Below are 14542 nucleotides of genomic sequence, written 5' to 3'. Positions count from 1 at the left end.
GTAAATAAGGGAGAATGGCAACAATTTAGGCATGTTTTAAAAGGAATGTGAATAGCTCTGAGTAATGAACTTACACTGCACTTAATTGTAGAACAAGAGGAGATGCCTTTTTGCTTAATACTTAAATGTAAGCTGTGTTACTGAAAGAATTGTTACGAAGGTTGTAGTTGATTATAGGTCTCAGGACCAATCAAAGTACCAAGGCCTGAACAGGTCCTGAGGCAAAGGTCACCTCTAGATGAACCTTCCAAGCAAATGTTTTATTTGTATCCACTCATTAACGAAGCATGATTAACAACATGATCCATGTATGTGTTCCTTGATAAAACATGGATTTATCTTTCTGTATTTAGAAACAGACAAAGCCCCATGTGGCCTTGTTTGGGGGTGAAGGATCAAAGTCAACTCCCTTGGTTCCTCCTTCAGCCCTGGCCAGGCTTTGGGAGAAAGCAGTCAGGAGAATGAAAGCAGATGTTCTCACACTAGCAGTGATGCCAGCTTGTTTGTTAAACAGTGTAAAAGCTGGGTCCTCTCCCAGCTTTGGGGTTGGAGCTTCATTGGCTGCAGACGTGGAGGCACCTGCAGGAATTCCCAGTGTCTGGGAGTGGCTCTCCAGTCCTTGGCTTTCCCCAGCTGATGTGTGGCTGTGGATGATGGTAAAGCCTGAGGCTAACTGGTGATGGATCTTTCCTTAATCACTCCAGGCAATCTCTGGTAACAATGACTGGATGCATTGCTGAGCTTTTTTGTAATGCTTTGCTAATGATGATGTGCTTTGCTGAGCTTATCCTTTTGTAATTCTTTGCAGCTGTGCATGATATAAATGACACAATTCCTTCAGTTGGTGTCTGTGTCTTTGGTGCTGACCCTGCCCAGTGGTGAAACAGGGCCCCCTCCAGCCTAAGTGTTACGTGGGAAGAGAAAAGCCATCACTCCAAATGTCCCCCCTTCCTCCTTGTTCCCCCCACTTTATACCCTGAGCGTGATGCCCTATGGTCTGGGGTATCCCCGGGGTCAGTGGGGGCCACCTGTCCTGGCTGTGTCCCCTCCCAAGCTCTCCCACAGCCCCAGCCCCTCTCCAGCGTGGCCAGAGGAGGGGCAGGCCAGGCTTTGGCTCAGTGGGAGCTGAGCAAGAGCAAAAGCATCTCTGTGTGCCCAGCCCTGTGCTCAGCACCCGGCCCAGCAGCGTCTCAGTGCCAGGGTCTGTGCCATCAGTCCCTGCCAGGGGTTTCCATGGCACCTGCCAGGCCAGGTGACCCAGGTGTGGTGTCCCAGTGAGGGCTGCCATGCAAACAGTGCCCAGCACTGCCCCTTTCTGTCTGCCTGACCCGGCCTTGGCCCTGGCCCTGGTGTTTGGTGCTGGTTCCGCGGCGCCTGACCGGCCCGCGCGGCACAGGGCAGGCGGCCACGGCACAAACCCACAGCAAGGGCTCCCCTCTGGCTCTGGGCAGTGACAGCAGCCCTGAGCAATGGGCTGGCGCAGTGGGGTCGGTGCAGTGTCCATGGCAGCAGTCCCTTGCAATGGCCAGTGCAGGTTGGGATGATGATCCACCCTCACAGCCGGCCCAGGGCAGGTGTGCGGTGCCCTTCCCCACAGCCTGTCTGCACAGAAGCACTTCCAGGGCTCTCTGCATTTCCCTTCCCTCACTCTTGAGTCACTCACACACCTCCCAAGGACCCACTGGGAGCTTTGAGCTGCAAGGAGTGCAAAGCTGGTCTGTCCTTCAGGAGTTGCTCTCATTCTGCCCTGAGCCAACTCTGGATTTGTGTTCATTGCAGAACTTCCTGTGTGTCTACAGCATTCCTTGCAGGGCTCTGCCTTGGGGAAGGGGAACCTCCTTGAGGTGCCTAGGACTTGGCACACACTTGAGGAGTGTGTCTGTTTTAAATAAGGAAGCTTACGAGTTTTAGATTGCTTCAAAAAATAAAAGAAGAAAACCCCTCTTTGCCTGAGCGCAGCGATTTCTTCAAGCACAGCAGGTCCCAGGTGACTGAGCAGAGACAGGACGGGCTTGGGCTATGTGGAGCAAGGTTGTCCACACTGCCTCAGACCTTAAGGCACAGCTTCTCTGACTAGGCCAGACATCCTCAGGAGAGTCCCTGGGCTAGTATCAGTTGCTGAATGCTGCAGCCACCTCTGCTCTAAATAGAACAATCATAAAATATACTCTTCAAAGAGGAATGTGGATTTATTGGAAGCTCTTGCAAATAGTTTTCCATCAGTATTGTAGGAAACCTTCCTAATGGACTGCACTAGAGCAGAGGGAAATCAGGGCAGAGCCATGGTTTGTCAGGACTTGCTTGATCCCAGTGAGCCCCATGGTGCATTTAGAGCTGAGCCCTGGAAGCTCAGGGCCTGAGAGGAGATTGCGCCAACCTAACCAGGAGTCAAAGTCCGAGGGAAAACCCAAAGTGTCTCAAAGCATGAATGGGTCCCCTGAGGTCCATCCACAACACAGACCCCTCATGGACTCATTGGAGAAGAGAATTGGAGGCCAGGATGGCACAAACCTCTCAGAGACTCAGTGTGGGAAGGAAAAAGGGAAGTACCTTAAAAGAACTGCAGCACCTTCAAGCATCATTGAGCCCCATTGAGTGTTGTTACTGACAAAGAATCTCCAGGGACCAATTCCAGCTGATAATTGGAGGCCATGGTTGCACAAAGCTCTCAGGGACTCCAAGGCAAAGCCCGAGTCCTTTGAAGAAGCTGCAGTCCCTGGGAGCATGAAGGAGGGCCCAGGGCCATTGCTGCCCAAGGCTGCCCAGGCCAGGAGTGCAGGGAGGCAAAGGCTCTGTGTGGGCAGCTCAGCTGCTGAGCAGAGCCTGGGCTGGCTGGAGGCAGCAGAAAGGCCAAGGCCTGAGCCCCAGCCCAGGGAAGGCAGATCCTGTCCCTGCCCGCTTGCTCAGGGCTCTGCCGGGAGCACTGGCACATGGAGGGGTGCTGAGGGCAGGACAAGGGATGGCAGTGCCCAGCCTGGCTGGGGCTGTGCCAGGAGGCCCCAGTGCCTCAGGACAAGGTGTCTCCTCCTCACAGCCCTTGGTGGCAAGACGCTGCTGGGCCCCAGGACACCAAGGCTTGGCTTCTCCTGGCCACTGCCAGCCTTGCCAGGGCCCTTGGCCATGTCCAGCACAGCTTGTCCTGCGCTGTCCCACAGCTCTGCTGTGTCCCTGAAGGCTGCACACTCCCATCTCGCTGCCCCCAGGCCCTGCCCTGCCATATCCAGCTCTGCCCTGCCCCTGCCATGCCCAGGCCATGTCTGCAGTCCCCCCAGACCATGGGTGGGGGTGGGCAAGTGTTCCTGAGGGCACAGGGAGGGGACAGCTGGGCTGGACTGACCCAAGGGATCTCCCATTCCATGCAATGTCACGGTCAGCAATAAACTGAGGGAAAGGAAGGGGATAGGGCTGGCAGGGAGAGCTGTGGATGTTTTCTATCAAGACATTTCTCATACAAAACACAAAGTACACGTTCTTGATCCTGTCCTGCCAGGAGGTGGCTGGACATTGTCTGCTGATGGGAATCAGCAATAGGGGATTGATTTCATTTGTTGTTTCTTTGCTTCCACCTGTGGCCTTTGCCTTTTGAAGCCCTTGCTGAGGAGGGTGTAGAAGCCCATAAGATCAGGACCTGGTTTGCGTATCCCAAACATCAAAAACTGGATGGCTGTGGGACCAACCAAGGATTGGTAAGGACAGCCAAGACTTCTTGGCAATAACACACTGTGAGGAAGAACAGGCTGTGGCTGCAGAAGGGGCCATGCAGATAAAGGCAGAACTTTTCCAGGACAAACATCCTTGCTCTGGCTCCTGGGCATATGCAGGACATGGCCCAAGTGCAGGAATGAGAAGTGGGCATGGACTGTGGGGGGATCAACACCACCAAAGACCCCCAAAGCCTCTGAGCCATTTCCAGAAAGGTTCAGCAGAACAAACTGCACGTGATAAGTCATTTGCACAGAAAGTGAGACACTTATTGCCAGGGCAGGGAAAAGTGATCAGTGAAGAGGTCCTCCCACCAAGCCCAGGCACATTTGTGCCCCAGCACCCAGGACATCCCATTGGCTGGATCAATGCTGGAACCAGGACTGGGGATCTCCTCTCTCTCTAATTTCCTTTCTCTCTGCCCCTCTGATTCACATCTCTGTGTCTCTCCTGTCTGTGTCTCTCTTCCCCTTCACCTTTCCTCTTGTGCCTTTATACAAAACATACTGACATGCCCTTTTATAGCTCAGGGACTGACATCCCAGTTTCTATGCCAAATGCATAATGAATTAATAAAACTTTATAGGCCTTTGTGGACTCTCTGAGCTTTTTAATTTCTTTCAGCCACGAGCATCTACAAAACATGGGTGTCTCCTTTGCCTTAAGTTTGGGAGATCACAGAGAGAGAGGGAGAAAGAGGCTCGCTGGGCCCCTGATGGCCGCACACATTTAACCTGCCAGTGTTGTTCGGCTCAGCTTTTCTCTAACAGGCAGCATTAACCAGATGCAGCTGCGCAAGGGTTTCCAGCAATTTGGCATCATCCACAAAGGACTTGGAAGTGCATTTTGTCCCATGGCACAGGGAATATATGAATATTCCATTGTAGTCAAGGGCTGGTCACTGCGGGATGTCACCAGGGTGTGGCTGCCAGGAGGACTCTGTTCCATGGACAGCATTTGACCCTCATTGTTCAGCCAAATTCCCACTCACCCCATGTTCCATTCCTTCAGCCCATCTCTCTTCAATCTGGCTTTGAGGAGACCCAGCAGACCATGTCACAGACCCTGCTAAGGTCTGGGCAAACAACATCCCCTTCTTTTCCTTCCCACGTGGGTTCTGCAGTCCCTGCCTTGTGCTGCCAGTCCGTGGAATGGCTGCAGGAGGATTTGCCACATCCCCTTCCCTGCTGAGCCTGACCAGTCTGTGACTGTCCCCATCCCCTCCCTGCCCTGTTTGCAGACTGGTTCTATGTCTGCCCTTCCCAAGTGCCCAGGACCCTCTGGGATGGCTCTGGCTTTTCCAGGGGCTTTGAGAGAGGTCTCACCGTGACACTGCCCAGCCTTCTCAACATACCTGACACCAAAGGCCTCTGCCACATCCCTCAGTTACAGGTCAGTGCCCAGGGCAAGGCACAGCCCTGTCCAGGTCCTCAGGGTGGTTCAGAAGGGAGGCAGCTGTGACTTCTCCCTGCAGACCCACCACTCTAATGTCCCTCTGTGCAGTCCATGGCTGTCCTGAGCATTTCCCCTGGAGCCTCCCTGCCCTGGATATTTCTCTCCATGCAGCCCTCAGCACATTGCAGGAAAGAATTTAGGTGGTTTCCCAGAGGATGATACTCTCTGAGTTGTGAGAAGCGACGTTCACTTTTAAGGATTTTAAAGGTTTACTAAAAACTTTAACAAAATACAACAAAGGTCTGAATAAGGAAAAAGGATGGTGCAATGCTGGGAGTTGGCAACCCCGGCAGCCATGAGCTTATCTATAAATTGGCTGCTCCCATTTTTGTACCCCTGGGGGTTGCCTCAGGCAACCCTGGCCCCTGCCAAGGTGTGTCAGTTGACTCTTCTTTGCCGTTCATCCGTGGAGGTTTCTTTCTTGCCACTTGATGGGAGGTGAGGTGTTGTCATGCTGCACTTCCTAGTAACAAGCTCGCCCTTTTCTCAAATGTTTTCTGCAAAGCCACAGGTACGCACCCTCCTTCCTCATGCCTGGACTACTGAGGCCCTCTCTTGGCAACTGTACGGGCTGGGGAAGATGGACTATGGGGAGAACAGAGGACATCTAAACAACAAATCACAACAATGCAACTATAAGTCAATAAACTTTCCTTAACATACATATAATATTAATCTCTGAATTGCAAGAGCCAACCATTGCATTAGGCATTTATAACAGAGTGAAGTGGCCTCAAGGCACTGTTTGTGCTACTGGAATTGTGCCACCCCCAAGTGCTGATGATGGTTTTCATAGTAAAAGGGTTTTTAAATCCTGGGGATTTAGGGTTAAAAGGAAAATTAAGCTTAGTAAGCCCTGGAAAAAAAAAAAAACCTAGGTACATGTAGGCCTTGTACCTTGCTAGAACTGCACCTGTGTAGCTAGTACATGATAAATGATATACTTGTTATATGTGATGATTGTTTAGTAACTAAATATAAATACTGTTCAATCGTAAGAATAATCATGAGAAACTGTGGTCAGGGGCCTCAGAAAGATCATGAGAAACTCATGCTTGAATAAAGTCAATGTATACAATAGAACAGTATAAAGTTAATCATTAATATGTAAGTTATATAATGATAGAATATAAAATAAATTCAGCTCAAAAGCCATGTGGAGTCAAATTTGGGTCTGTACCCCTGATTCCCAGAGCTCTCAATAAAAGCACCTGCATATAATCATATCCCATGATTATGTGTGTTCCTGAACGCTGACAATCTGTTCTATGGTCCTTATCAAGTCCCCCCTTTTCCTGAGACACACTTCCGTATGGGAACTAGTTTCTTAATACTTATATTTCATTTTGCAGCATAGGAAAACTTTGTTTTCTAACATGTTTTCTAATATGTCTTCTTCTGCACCCTCGTTGGCTAAATGTTTCCCCAATTCCAGTTTAGTCTTATGTACTTGGTGTGCTCTGCAATGCCTGATGGCAACTTCCTCTGGTTTCTAAATACTTTCAAGTGAACCCAAGATTTGTTCTCTGTTTTTGATCGGAGCTTTGATATGTCAAAAGGTCTTTTTCTTTCCAGAAGTCCCATGTGCATGTACCATACCAAAGGCATATTCTGAATAATTTCAAATGTAAACTAATTTTCCTCTACTTGATTCCAAAGCTCAAGTGACTGAAATTAGTTCTACTTTCTGGGCTGAAACATTAGAGAGGAGTGCTCCCAATTCGATTACATCGGGTTGTGGAGTCACTGCGTATCCAGATATTTGGATAGGAAGTCTAGGGGCCTGGTGCTCTGACAGACCAGCTGCTCCTGCTGCTGCTCTGCCTTTGGCATCTGCTCTACTGAGGGTATGGCAGCTGCAGCAGGATTTCCTGTGGCAAGAGGTACCACTGCTGACATAGCCCTGGGACTCCAGGGGCCCGTGGCTGTGCCCTCCAGCACAGGGGTGTCACCCACAGCGGGGCATGGGGGGAAGGTGAAGGGCATTAGAAGGGAGAGAAACCAGCGTCTAGGGACTGTGTGAGGGAAATAACAATTTATTTCCTTTTCCTTGAATAAAGAATTGCAAGAACCCTGCTAGAGCTGCTGGGGGATTGGCCTCTTGCTGAGGCCCCTCCTCTTTTTGGGACACTATGTCCCCCTGGGCAAGGAGCCCCTGTTCCAGCCAGGAGCAGAGGTGCTGTGCCTTCTGCCCCGGGCAGAGGGACCTGCTGCTGTCACCACCTCTGGCCACAGGTCCTCCTGATACTGGTCCTGCCCTGCAGGGATGGGCACAGGTGGGGAGTGGCAGTGAAACCCAGGGCAGGGGCTTTAACATGGACTGCTCTCAATGAGTTGTCGAGAAATTACAGTTTTCCTTTTTCTGCCAACCAAGGCTGTCAGTGTTTCTGTGTTTGTATTAATGAGAAGGGTTAGGGTTAGGGTAGAGTGTGGGTTTAGGGTTAGGTTAGAGTGTGGGTTTGTGGTTAAATGGAGAGCAAAGTGGTGTCTGCATTCAATTGATTTTAATTTTTTCTTTCATGGTATTTTGCATGTGAAAAGTCTGAAAATCAAGGACATCTTTTTGGAATCTGCTATCTTTGCCCCTGATACTAGCCGAGTGACCCTTCAGAATTAAGGGAAAGCATGAACTCTTTTGGCCATTTTTTAGAGGGAGAAAACACCAAACCCAAACCTGTTTACTGAATCCTCTGGAAAATCTGACTTATCCAAGAAAACATAATATGGAATGTATCAATTTTCTGTTTGTCATTCATTCAGACACCTGTGAAGCCAGATCAGTAATGCTCCCTTTAATGATTTAACACAGCTGATTGCCATTAAATCACTTGAAATTATGGCCTCAACTTTCAATGACATTTTGAATATGAGAATTTCCATTTCAGGGAGGAACAGAATGCATTTGCACAGTTCCATTTGTCTTGGTTTGACAAGACAGGAGTCTGTGAAGGAGGGCTAAAGCCTCCTGTGCAATGGAGAAGGTAAACCCCCTCCCTCCGAATTACCAGGATTTTTAAAGTTAAAGGCTCTCAGGCAAAGATATGGGAATGGGAGTAACAATTCTTTCCTAGGAGAAAACTAAATAACAATTTAAAAAGGCAAATGCAATTGGTACAAACAGAGCTAGTGATAAAGTCCACAACCTGACACCCTGAGGAGTCGGGGTGTTGGTAGCAGTCCAGTTGAAATGACAGCTGCTCCTCTTGCAGTGGCTGATGAATTGCAGCTGAAGTGGTGATCTTTAGAAGGGTATAGTTTTCTCTGAAGATCTGGTGGCAGTTGGGCCAGTCTTCCTCTGGGAATCCCGCCGAAGGGGCCGCTTCTCTGGGAGTCCCGCAAAGAGAGAGAGCTGCTCTGTCTCCCAAAAGGTGCCACTTTATACAATAAAAGAGTGCTTGGCTTCCCCCTCTGGGTGGAGCATCTCACAATGGGATGGTGTAACGTTACCAGCCCTGCAGTGAGTCAGTCAATGGCCCATTAACAAACCATTACCTTTTCGGAGCAAACCATCATTCTTGGAAGAGATAATAAACCTACCCAACCTCCAAGAGATGGCAAATAGAATACAAGCTTATCTTGCAAACCAGGACACTATTATGGGTGGATATTTTTTTCAGCACACAGATTCTCTGATTTCCCCTTCTTTAACCTTAAGCATTAAAGTCAAGCATCTGCTTTGGAAATGCAACTCAAATGTAACTCTTTCTACTATTTTGCTTAACTTATTTTTAGAGGCTGAAAGCATTCAGTTGTAATTTGCTTTATAGAATACTTAGTCACTGTGGGACTGGAAAAAGATCACAGAAATTTCTCCCATCATAGATTTTAAAATATTTTAAAACGCCATTATAAAGACTATTTATCAATATTTAATTTTTGCTTTCTGTGTAACTTTATTAAATCTGTACTTTAAAACAAGCATTACCTAGCAGGTTTTCAGTTCAATTACAGCAGTTGCTTTTCAGCAGGCTAATTTTCCTGTAGGACTAGACAAGGAAAGTAACTTAGGAAATTGATTTTTCCACATTGTTGCAGTGTAGGAATGGTATTCTCCAGTTTTGTGCTCACCCTGATACAGCTCAGACCATGTGCCACTCACTGACTTCCCCACCACTTTTCCTGTGGCAGGAGAAGAGCACAAGCAGGTAAAGATCAGAGGTTGAGCTAAGAACAATTTACTAGAAACAGCAGAGAAAAAAAAACCACAAATGGTAATAACAACACTAAAAGGAGAGTGTACAAGAGGTGAAAGAGTCACACATGATTGTTCACCATACAGAACTGGGCACACCCCACGATTTACGGCACACCGGCGGAGGAAGAACAAGCCCCTTCCATTTCCCCCTGCCACGTGGCAGGTGATATCCAGTTACCCCAAGGTCCTGGCCGTGCACCTCCTGGCTGCTGCAAAAATTACCCCTGTCCTGGCCAGATCCAGGACACGGGATCTGCCCTGTGGGTCCTGGCTCTTCCCCTGGGTGAGAGCCCCCCATGGCATCTGCCTGGCAAAAGGGACTTCAGGACAACCTATGACTTATGGACATTCCCCCTTCTGCCCCTGTCCCAGCTCCCTTTTTGCCTCCAGAAAACTTTGAACAGAAGTAGCACTTAGGTGCAGTTCTGCACATTCTGAACTGGCAGGAATGTGCCCCACATGTCACTCTAGGCACACGTGCAGCAAGGACAAAGAAAGTTTTTGAGGGGCCAGGGTCTCAAGGTCTTTTGTTCCAGGAGTACCACCTGTTACTTTCAGATTCTGCTCAGGGATAACCAGTGACCTTCTTTTTGTTCTACATGAGACATAACCATGTGTGGCACATCAACTGTCACTTTTTTCCCCATTTATTTTCAACCATATCCTATCAATCAGGACCATGGTGGCTCCTGCTCTGAGGTGCATTGGCCATTTCTGTAGTACATTGTTTGGTTGTCTTTTGAGAAATAGGCTCAAAATACCACAGGGTTACTTCCCTTACTCCCATTCTTGGAGCTAAAGATGGAGTTATTGTGCAAGGCAAAGGCACTCACATATGAACAGTGCAAAGGGGTCAGTCAAACCTGGTTACTCCAGAGCAGGGGTTGTCATCAATAACCTAAAAAATATATAGAAAGGCTGCTGGACATTCTGGAGTCCAGTGTAACACCTCCATGGATTTCTTTCATGATTCATACACAGGCTTTTCCAATAGTTCATAACTGGGGATCCATCATCAACACCATCCAGTCTGTTGCCTTCAGGGGAAGGCAAGGCGACCTGGTTTCAAGGAACAGCACGGCAGCCCAGTCTCCCCTGGGCCACTCGGGCTAACAACACGCGCTGGACACCAATGTGGTGGACGGTCGAAAAGCGTTTATTATCTTATCTCATGGGTTTAAATAGTCTTGGGGGACTCTGCTACGTCAGGGGGGGTTGGTAGGGTCTCTAGGGTTAGTCAGGAGTGGAAAACTACTGGGTTAGGTGTGGTTACATTCTTTGGGGTAATGGATAACATGTTGCAGGGTGAGAGGGGGAAGGGGTCTTTCTTTCCGTCACATCCCGAAATCTTCCGTTCGCCTACATCTCCTACATCTATACATACCTATATCTACTACATCTCCCCCCTCCTTTTCATAAGTGAAATGAGGTAGTCGTAGATATAGGCACTGGAGTGAGGTACAAACTTGTAACTTGGTAAGGAAAAAAGGGTTTTTGGTAAACCTGAGTAAATCTCACAAGGTGAGTTTTGAAGGCTTTTGCAGCTGACTGTGTTCGCAGTTTTTGGTTTACAGCATTTGTTGCTGGCCTACAAACAGAATGTTTGCCCGTTCTAGACGGGCCTGAACAAACGAGAGCAGCTTGTTCAGCAGGCATGGTCCTATGGTAACAGCTAAAAGCAGTATTGCCAGTGGACCTACCAGGGCGGAAATTAAAGTGGTGAGCCAAGGTGATTGATTGAACCAGGATTCGAACCAGCTCTGCTGGGTTTCCCTGTCTCTCTTTCTCTGAGCCAGTCTATCTCGGAGTTCTGCCATGGAGTCTTTAACGACTCCCGTATGATCTGCATAAAAGCAGCATTCCTCTTTCAAAGCTGCACACAGTCCTCCTTGTTGCATGAACAAGAGGTCCAGTCCTCGCCTATTCTGTAAAACTACTTCTGAAAGCGAAGAGACTGATTTCTCTAGATAGGAGATGGATTTCTCAATCCTCTGCAGGTCTTCATCGATGGTCATTTGCAGCTGAGAGAGTCCGTGCTGTTGGGTTGCGATGGCTGAGACACCAGTGGCTGTACCAGCTGCTCCCAGGCCGAGCAGCATTGCGATAGTTATACCTGTGATTATTTCTCTTTTGTGCAGTCTGTCAGGTTCTTCGAAAAGGTGGTACACTTCTTCATCTGAGTGGTACAGGACCCTAGGAACAATCAGAACTTGGACACAGAAGTCAATAGAGTCATTAAATTTGGCAAGGAACACACAAGGACTCACTCCGGATCGCTGGCAAACCCACATCCCAGATGCGGATGGGACCACCCACTTATTGGTCTTTCTGTTGGGCTTGACAACTTTAGTGCAGAAGTTGCCTTTCTGCTTTGCTAAAGTTGCATTGCCAAAACATTTGCCTTGTCCTGTGATTTGACTCAGGGTGATTCCTCTGCGGGGAGTGTCCCATCTGTACTGGTGGGGGGCACTGGCTGTGGAGTAACTGAAGGGGGTGTCTAAAGCGATGCCTTCGTAGAAAGGGGGTTTAACATCATAACAAAGCCAACAGGAGTTAGTCAGGTTTGGTTTGGTTTCGTTTAGGGTTAGAAAGGTAGCTTCTAGCATACAAACACAGGGGTGTTCCACGGGCTGGTGGAGGGTTCTATGTGACCCTTTTGTAGCTTGAGGTCGACCAGTTCCAGCAAGGCTGCCATTCGAGGCTTTGACAGGGGCCACTGCTCGACCCATATGGAGTCTGGTGATTTTTAAGTCCGGGACGGCCCTCTCACTCTGTTCACTGGGGGGACTTCTTTGTATTGCCAGTATTGGGGCCACAGTGCTTGGGGAAAAATCGAGCAGTCTGCTCCTGTGTCTGCCCAAAACTGAAGCCCTATGACATGGGGGTCCTGACTGCCATAAAGGCGGCATGTCCCCCACACCTTCGGTGGCTCCTTCCCTATTTTCATGGCCAGGGCCACCCAGGGGTCCCGTTCTGGGGCGTCCCCTGCTGACCCTGTGGCACAGGCGCTGCTTGCGGCGGTAGTGGGTACGAAGGTACCGCAGGCTGTGTTGCGAAATTCGCTGGCGAGGGTACGAAGCTGGCTGTCTCCTGTGGGGGTGTGGGGTATAAGGGTGCCCCGCCCCACTGGGGGTTGGCATAGATGGGCCGCCTTGCATTCGCAGCGGGAGGAGGCTGAGTGCAGCCCGCACGCCCTCTCCCTCTCCCGTTTCCTTGGGGCTGGGACCTGCATTCCTTAGCGAGGTGACCCTTCCTCCCGCAGCTCCAACAGGCTCCTCTCGGGCGTGTTTGGGGTGAAGGCGCTGCGGCGGGCTGCCGTGTTGGCTGGGGACAGCTCACCGCGATGTGACCTGCCTCACCACACTTGAAACACGCCATGGCACTGGTCAGGGTGTGGATGGCTGCCTGAATGGGTGTCAGGTGTTCTTCCCTCACTACATGTCTGATCATGTCAGCCAGGCTGGCTCCGGCTGGCAGGGAACGTAAGATATCTTTGGTGACAGAGTTGCACTGCTGGCAGAAGCAGTCAGCTACCACGGGGCCCTTTGCCTCTGCCGGCAGGGTAGAGGAGTCTATTGCTGCCTGCAGGCGATCTACGAACTGCGTGAAGCTTTCGCTCTCTGCCTGCCCCACGGTGGACCATGGCGACGGCTTGGCTACGACCTGGGAAGCTGCACGAATAGCCTCCCTAGCAGCCCGAGTGGTCGCCCTGACCTCCTCAGCCCGCATCTGCGTGGCTTGTTGCTGAGGCGTGATCATATCATCGTGCTTTCCCATAAGCCTGGATAAAGTCGATCTGTTTAGTGGCTGCCTCGCGCCAGATGCTTGGGCTAATAGCTTTGTACAATTATCCTCCCATTCTTGTCTAAACACAATCATTCCCGCACCATCAAGTATCATGCAACCTAATCGCTCGATATCAAAGGGAAGCAGGTCGTCATTACTAAAAAGACCATCAATTAATGTGGAGACCATGGCCGAATTGATTCCTTTTTCTGCAATGGCTTTGACAATTGACTGTACATCTTTTGGGTTTACCGGGGCATATACCCTCTGCTGGTTCCCTTCCGGGACGGTGATCCTCACTGGGAAGGCTTGGATGGCAGCCGCTGGGGACCATTCGGCACAGGCTATTTTTATTTCTCCCCAGTCGGTAAACTGGGCTGGTTCGTATTGTGGCTGCTTTTCGGTGCGACTTAAAGCTTTACTTGGTTTTGTTTTAAATTGCGTTAGCTCTGTTCCCTTCGTCTTAGAGTCCCAGCCGGCTCCTGGCAGCTCTTCTGAGCTGCCGGAGCTGCTGCTGGACTCAGAGTCGGAAGTCGAATGCCAGCGCACTTCCGGGGCTCGGTGCCGTTTTGTGCGGCTCCGACCCCACTCCTCCCCCCGGGGGTGGCGCCGCTGCCGCCCCCCGGGCTCGCCCTGCCTCCTGCAGGGGAGGGTTTCTCCCTTACATGGTAGCGGCGTCAGGCGCGGCTGCCGATCGGCTCCGAGCCCTCTGCTACTCTCCTCCTGTTTCTCCCGCACATGTGCATTAGCAAAACTCCGCGCCTCTGGGCTCTTCGCGCCGAGACTGCCCACGCCCCGCCCCTCCCCTTGGCTGCCGGTGCCATATTCAAAGGGGTATGGAGGCGGCATGGGCAGGATCTCCCCCCGAGCCGCGGCTCCCGCGCCTCTGGCTTCCCCCGCCAGCCTCCGCCGACAGAGCTCTGCGCGCTGCTGCACCTCCGGCAGCGGGTCACTGACCGGCGGTGGCGGGGCGGATGGGGAAGCCGCGGATCTTTGGGAAGGCTCCGCGGGGGGTCCCGGGCCCCGGCCCGGGGAGGGGGGCGACGCGCCGGTCCCCCCCGGATCCAGGCTCCCAGGCGGATCGTCCTCAGGGGTAGTTTGCGTTGCCACTCCTACCCGTAGCTTGGGTGTAACCAATAAACACGTACGCGCTGCGCTCCATGTCTCCTGCTCTTCTATTGCTCTGCGCAGGGCTTTCTCTACTTTGCCCCACGCCTTAAGGCATTTGCCGCTGCCTGAGGATTTCGTGTCCTCAGCCAGCACGGCTGTGCATTTTTCCCATATCTCCGGATGCAAAACATCCACAGGGCGTTCAATTGCCCCAAGCTCAAGCAGCCTTGCTATAGCAAGATAAAAGTCTTTGAGCTTACACTCAATTCCACATTGCTTATGAACCTCACTTAC

Source organism: Lonchura striata, chromosome 32 (assembly GCF_050655825.1).
Source record: "Lonchura striata isolate lonStrDom1 chromosome 32, ASM5065582v1, whole genome shotgun sequence".
Taxonomy (NCBI): domain Eukaryota; kingdom Metazoa; phylum Chordata; class Aves; order Passeriformes; family Estrildidae; genus Lonchura; species Lonchura striata.
This window is presented reverse-complemented; position numbering follows the sequence as displayed.